We start from the raw sequence: 6,353 nt of genomic DNA on the forward strand, positions 1-6,353 counted from the left end.
AGCTCACTCAACTATATAGATCTCACCTGGGAAAGAAGTGACTCTATGAGTTCTGTTCCCAAAGTTTCTAGAGACAGGATAGTGATGGAAAAAGCAGAAGAGTCAGTGATTAAAAACAGTGGCTGGCCAGTTACCAAGGAGTGCCTAAACAACCTGTGGCATATGAATGTAATGGCATATCACTGTGACTTGGTCCTTTTGCCCTCTCTCCTGTTAGCATGACTGGCTGTTCAGTAAAAAGTCCAGTTCAGGAAAAAACAATCAGCAAGCCTATACTATTTTGAGAGCTGCCTACAGAAGAGAACGGAGGCTAATGCCCTTAGGTCCATTTTGGAAAAAGTTGCCATCTTTCTGCCCTACATATCATTTATCCTACTTTTCTGATTGTAATAATTAATGCGTACCACATTCCCATGCCCAACTGAAAACACTTTTCATTTTCCCTTCTCAGTGAAAAAAGCCACTCTCAACCATAATCTAAAGGGTTCTAAATTGCTCACTCAAAGATTATTTTGAATTTGAACCCAATCCCCTGCTGGTTGGTACACAATGACCAACCTTCTTCTTGGAGTGCCCCAAGAAAAGACTGCCAAAGAGCTTATCTTTTGTCTCTTTTCATTCTGGAAGTCCTCAGAGACTGGCCCCTTATGGTGCATTGGCGTGATTTCAGATTCATAGAAGGTAAGACCCGGAAGGAACCTTGGGTATCATTTATAGTTAGCCCCCTATTAGCACAAAGAAAGAATCCCTGGAAATGGTTTCACATATTCAAAGTCACACTATTTGAAATTATAATTATGTAAAATATGGTCATTAGTTCCAGGACTATGGAAATAGACAAGTTTGGATCCAAATGGACCACTGGAGAGAAATTCATTATTTGTGCTAGTTGAGATTAATTAGTTAATTAGTTCAACCCACTCATTTTACAGATGAGAAAACTGAGGACCAGGTAGGTTCCATAATTTGCCCAGAGTGGTATATAGATTGTCGGTGACAAACCCAGGCTTAGAAATCCAGGTCTCCCAACCGCAGTCCAATGCCTTTTCCGTTGAATCATGTTGTCTGATAGAACTTAATTCATAAACTCCATAAATAGTCTTCTTCTTCCTCCTAGGCAAAATGGAATTTCTGTGCCCTGACATCTGTGCCACTTGCCCTCCAGGTGTAATCATGCTTTACAAAATGAGTCTGCAGAGGGCTTTGTGAGATGCTTCTTACCCACCCTCTTCCCCCCTTATTCAATACAATCTGTAGCAGTTTCTTTCACTTTGCAAAGCAAAACATGATCTCCAGCAAACTCCCACAGCCACAGATTCTGCCCGGGGGCTCCGGGCTCCAGCTGTGCTCACTCAACTTCTCCTGCTGGCACCAGAAATAAAACCTCTGCAGTTATAATGTCAGGGAGAACATTTTAGGCTTTGCACAAGGACACAGACGCAGCCCTAGGACGACTGAGCTGAAGTCATCTTCCTGTTTGCTCATCTCAGCTGAGGATCTGATTATTCCTCAGTTTTCTATTTGAAAAGGCAGCTAGGTGGCACAGGACATGGAGTCAGGATGACCTGACTTCAAATCTTGCCCATGGTGCTTCATGGCTGTGTGGTTCTGGCTGAGTCCCTCAACTGCTTTCTGCCTCAGTTTCCTCATTTGCAAAACACCCATAATAAGAGCACTTACCTGGTAGAGTTGTTTTGAAGGTCTAATGAGAGTATTTGTAAAGTGCCTGGTAAACCTGGATAGAGCACTGATCTTGGAATCAGGAAGACTTCACGGGTTCAAATTTGACCTTAGACACTTATTAGCTGTGGGATCCTGGACAAGTCACTTAACCCTGTTTGTTTACCTCAGTTTCTCATCTGTGAAATGAGATGGAGAAGGAAATGATGAATCACTAAAGTGTGTTTACCAAGAAAGCTCCCAAATAGTATCACAGAGAATTAGAGGGGATGGAAATGACCACACAACAACAAACCTTGAAGCTCTAAATAAACGGTAGCTATTATTATTATTATCTATAGTTAAATGGGCAGATCAGTATGTTGTTAAAAATTATAGCTAGCATTTATGTGGTGCTTTAAATTTTACAAAGCACTTTCCTATGTTATCTCACTGAATCCTCATTCAGCAACATTGTGAGGGTAGGTACTATTGTTATTCCAGTTTCACAGATGAGGACATTGGAGGCTGAGAAACCAGTGACATTTTATACAAAGTCACACAGCTAATAAGTGCCTTCGGCAAGTTTTGAACTAAAATACCCCTGGATCCAAGCCCAGTGCTCTATCCATTATGCCACCCATCCCTTTGCGTATTTGAAACACTCAAATACCCTTTGGTGGAAAGAAAGTTTCCAAAATACATGATGAATTGGATTATCATGTTTCCCATCTATAATACATGTGAATAAATGGATTGTATGAGATGCTAAAGAAAGGAAAAAAGTTTTAAATTAATCAAGAGATGCATCTCTCTTGAAATTGTTTTTGGTCCATGGTAAGGTTATTTAGAAATGTAGCTTTTTAGCCTCTTTCAGATCCTTGGATTTAGCATCCCCTCCAAGCCCTTAGAGCAGAGCAGAGGGCTAATCTGGGAGTCAGGACAATGGACTTCCCAGTGCTGGCCAGTCTGGCTAGCCTTGGGGCCTCAGTTCTAACACTCTTAAGACTGGGGTTAGACAAGTGGATAATCACAGTTCCTTCTAGTATTCTAGTATCCTTTGAGAAGATAATACTAATGACCATAATTATTGTCATTCAAGCAGGAGACTCTGAACCTGAACTAAAGAGGTAGAAACCCTTGCACCTTGGGTCTTAACCTTCTCATCTTTGTTCAGATGATGTTTAGAGACCACAACTGTATGATGGATTATTTTTAAAGGAGCCTGGTGGTATGATGGTAAGAGACGGTAATAAGAACAGAGCTGAACTCTGTTTCTGACCTTAATTCTGCCACTGACTTATTAAGTAGGCTAGGGCAGCTACATGGCTCAGTGGATGGAGTTCTAGATTTGGAGTTAGGAAGATTTATCTTTCTGAGTTGAAATCTAACCTCAGACACTTATTAGGTCTTTGTCGCTGGGCAAGTCACTTAACCCTGTTTGCCTGTAAAATGAACTGAAGAAAGAAATAGCAAACCATTCCAGGGTCTTTGCCAAGAAAACTCCAAATAGCATCTGAAAGACTTGGGATATCCTGAAATAACTGAAAAAAAGCACAACAAGGGCTTAAGGTTTTTGCCGTGGTCCTTCCCTGGAAAATATGATCAACTTCACCATTTTGTCCCCCTAAAAGAAGCATTGAGAAGGAGCAGCTTGAGGTGTTTGAAGTGTGAATGAAGTCAGTTTTGATGAATAATGAAGCTGATAAATCCCTCAGTCACATGTGTCTTTTTAAACCACCAGGGAGCGATTTGGTGCAGGATTTTACATTGCAGCATAGAGGGAAAGTTACTTTGTCTGAAATTCCAGTTTCTTGATCCAAAGAATGCAAGTTATGCTAGTTTGCAGAAGAAAAGAGGTGGCCATTCTTTGATAACATCTAAAGCACTTGCTTTCTTCAAAAAGAAAATTTTCTGCTAATAGCTTGTCTTTTTTTATATATACATTTTCTGTATTTCTCAATGCATCTCTTTCCTCCCCACCAGATCCATTCCTTGTAACAAAGAATAAAAAATGAAGAAGAAAAGGAGTCTAGCAAAACAATCAGCATATCTAAAAGTCTAAGATTATGTGTAATGCTCCTTATCCATGTTCCCTTGGCGAGGCAAAGATGCAGGGGTGGTTGCTGTCAGATATTTCATCTGTGAGGCTAATGTTGGACATTATAATTTCATGGCTATTAGTTTCCATTTTTATTGCCATTCACCTTTCCATTTACATAGTTAAAGGCATTGTGCATATTGTTTTCCTGGCTCTGCTTGCTTCGCCTTGTATCAGTTCATTTCAATCTTCTCACGCTTCCTTGCATTTAGCAGACTGATCATTTCTTATGGCATAGAAATACTCCATTGCATTTCCATTCAGTGACTTGCTTAGCCTCTTTCCAATGAATGGGCATCCACTTTATTTTCAAGTCTGTGATTCTACAGAAAGTGCTGAAGCACTTAATTTCGCTAGACTGTCATTATTTCAAGATCACTGGGAAACTTGGTTGATAGCAAATGTGCCCCTGTTGTGTCAGTTCTTTGTATATAACTATATAAAGGAGGTTGTATCGACTGTTCTGAGAAGAAAATTAGAAAAAAACATGTTTCTGGAAGCCCACTGGAGTGCTGAGATGGAGAAAAGGAAGACAAAGTCATTTCCCACCAGGCATGTTCTAATATCTCAAGTTAATGAAGCACACTTGTTGAAAGTGCTATGGATCCCTAATCACGTATTGACCTAGTAATAAATATTAGGCTTACCTGTCTTTGGCGTTAATCTGCTCTCACTTGGGTCCCTCTGCAGAATTCATGTCAAATGTTTATCTTGTATCTGCCCAGGTCAGCAGTTAGGGCTACTGGTCCTTGCCCATGGGTTGTGACGTGGAATGAAGTGGCCACAGGACAAAGGAGAGTCGTTCTTGTTGATTAAGGGAAGGCAAATTAGGGTTGTGGATAAGAAACTACATGACAGAAAGTGCAAAACATAATTTATTATTTTCTATACTCCTCAGTCTTTCACTGGTTGTGGGGTAGTCAGCTGAACCATAAGCCAACAAACATTTCAGTTCTTCCAATGTGCCTGATACTAAGTATCACTCACTCATTTTGGGGTGAAGAGTCAGGTTTTCCCAGAGGTCCTTTCCTGTATCCTCTGACTTCTAAAATCTCTCTAGACCTCAGCGATAACCAAACAATGCCATTTGTCACCAGAATACTTTAAGGTTCTATCCCAATCACAAGATGAAGTCAGAGGCACCAATATCACTAAAGTGGGTGACATCCACCATCACACAGTAAATAGCAAATTGAGATTTCAATTCTTCTATCTCTAATTCTTGAATTTTTTTCTTTGTGTCATATTGACTCTAGTATGACAGTGAGTTTGGTTGCATGGAGTCAATGAGCACTCATGGAGTGCTAGCTCTGTGCCCAGCTCGAGGGACCGTAAGGACTTTCTTCTTAAGAATATGAACACAGAAGAAAAACAACTGCTTGAACACATGGGCTGATGGGGATATTATTGGGGATGTGGACACTAAACGATAACTCTAGTCCAACTATCAATAATATGCAATTAGGTCTTGATCAACGATACGTGTAAAACCCAGTGGAATTGTGCGTTGGCTAAGGAGGGTAGGGAGTATTGGGGAAGAGGGAAAGAACATGAAATATGTAACTCGGAGAAAATATTCAAAATAAAAAAATAATTTCAAAATAAAAAGAATATGACACGGCAGTGATGGAGGTGATATGCGTCATCCTGATCTAATTATCCATCATCTCGCTTGTTCTGATATCATACAGAATGGTCTGCACAAATACAACATGGCACATGATCATAGAATTTCAGATTTAGAAGCGATCTCAACAGCCACCTAATTAAAACTGTACTTCCAGACAATCCACGCTACAACACACACTTCAGTTGGTCATCCAGCTTTAGCTGAGAAGGGGCTCAGAAGGTTCAGTGAATAGAGTACAGAAGTTAGTTGGGAAGATCTGAATTTAAATATGGCATCAGACACGTCTTGGATGATGCTGAGTGGGTTACTTTACTTTTGTCTGCCTCAACATCCACATCTGTAAAATGGGGACAGTATTAGCACTGACCTCACAGGGTTGTTGTGAGGATCAAATGAGTTAATATATGTAAAGTACTTTGCCATCCTTAAAGTGCTATATGAGCGTGACTTTATTATTATTATTATCTCATAGGTACCTAGGTGATGTGGTGTATAGAGCATTAAAAAACTTGGAGTTAAGAAGTTCTCTGAGTGTGAAACCTGCCCTAGATTCTCACTGGATGTGTGACCTTGGGCAAGTCACCTAACTTACCCTTAGTTTCATTATCAACAAAATGGACATAATAATAAAGTTATTGTCAAGATCCAATGATTCATTCTCCCTCTCTCTTTCTCTATTTCTCTATTATCTCTTTTCTCTATCAGTTATCTATACTATATCTATCACTTTATTTATCTATTTATCATCTATCTTTCCTATCTCTTACCTATTTATATCTGTATGGAGTGCTTTATAATGATATATATATATATATATTATATGTATATAATATATACATTAAGATGCTATATAAATGTTATCTATTGTTACCTAATGTAGTAATCCATTGCTTTGGTTCTTTTTTTAATTTTATTTTTTTTATTAATTTTTTTATTTTTAGAAAAATTTTCCATGGTTACATG

Source organism: Gracilinanus agilis, chromosome 2 (assembly GCF_016433145.1).
Source record: "Gracilinanus agilis isolate LMUSP501 chromosome 2, AgileGrace, whole genome shotgun sequence".
NCBI lineage: Eukaryota > Metazoa > Chordata > Mammalia > Didelphimorphia > Didelphidae > Gracilinanus > Gracilinanus agilis.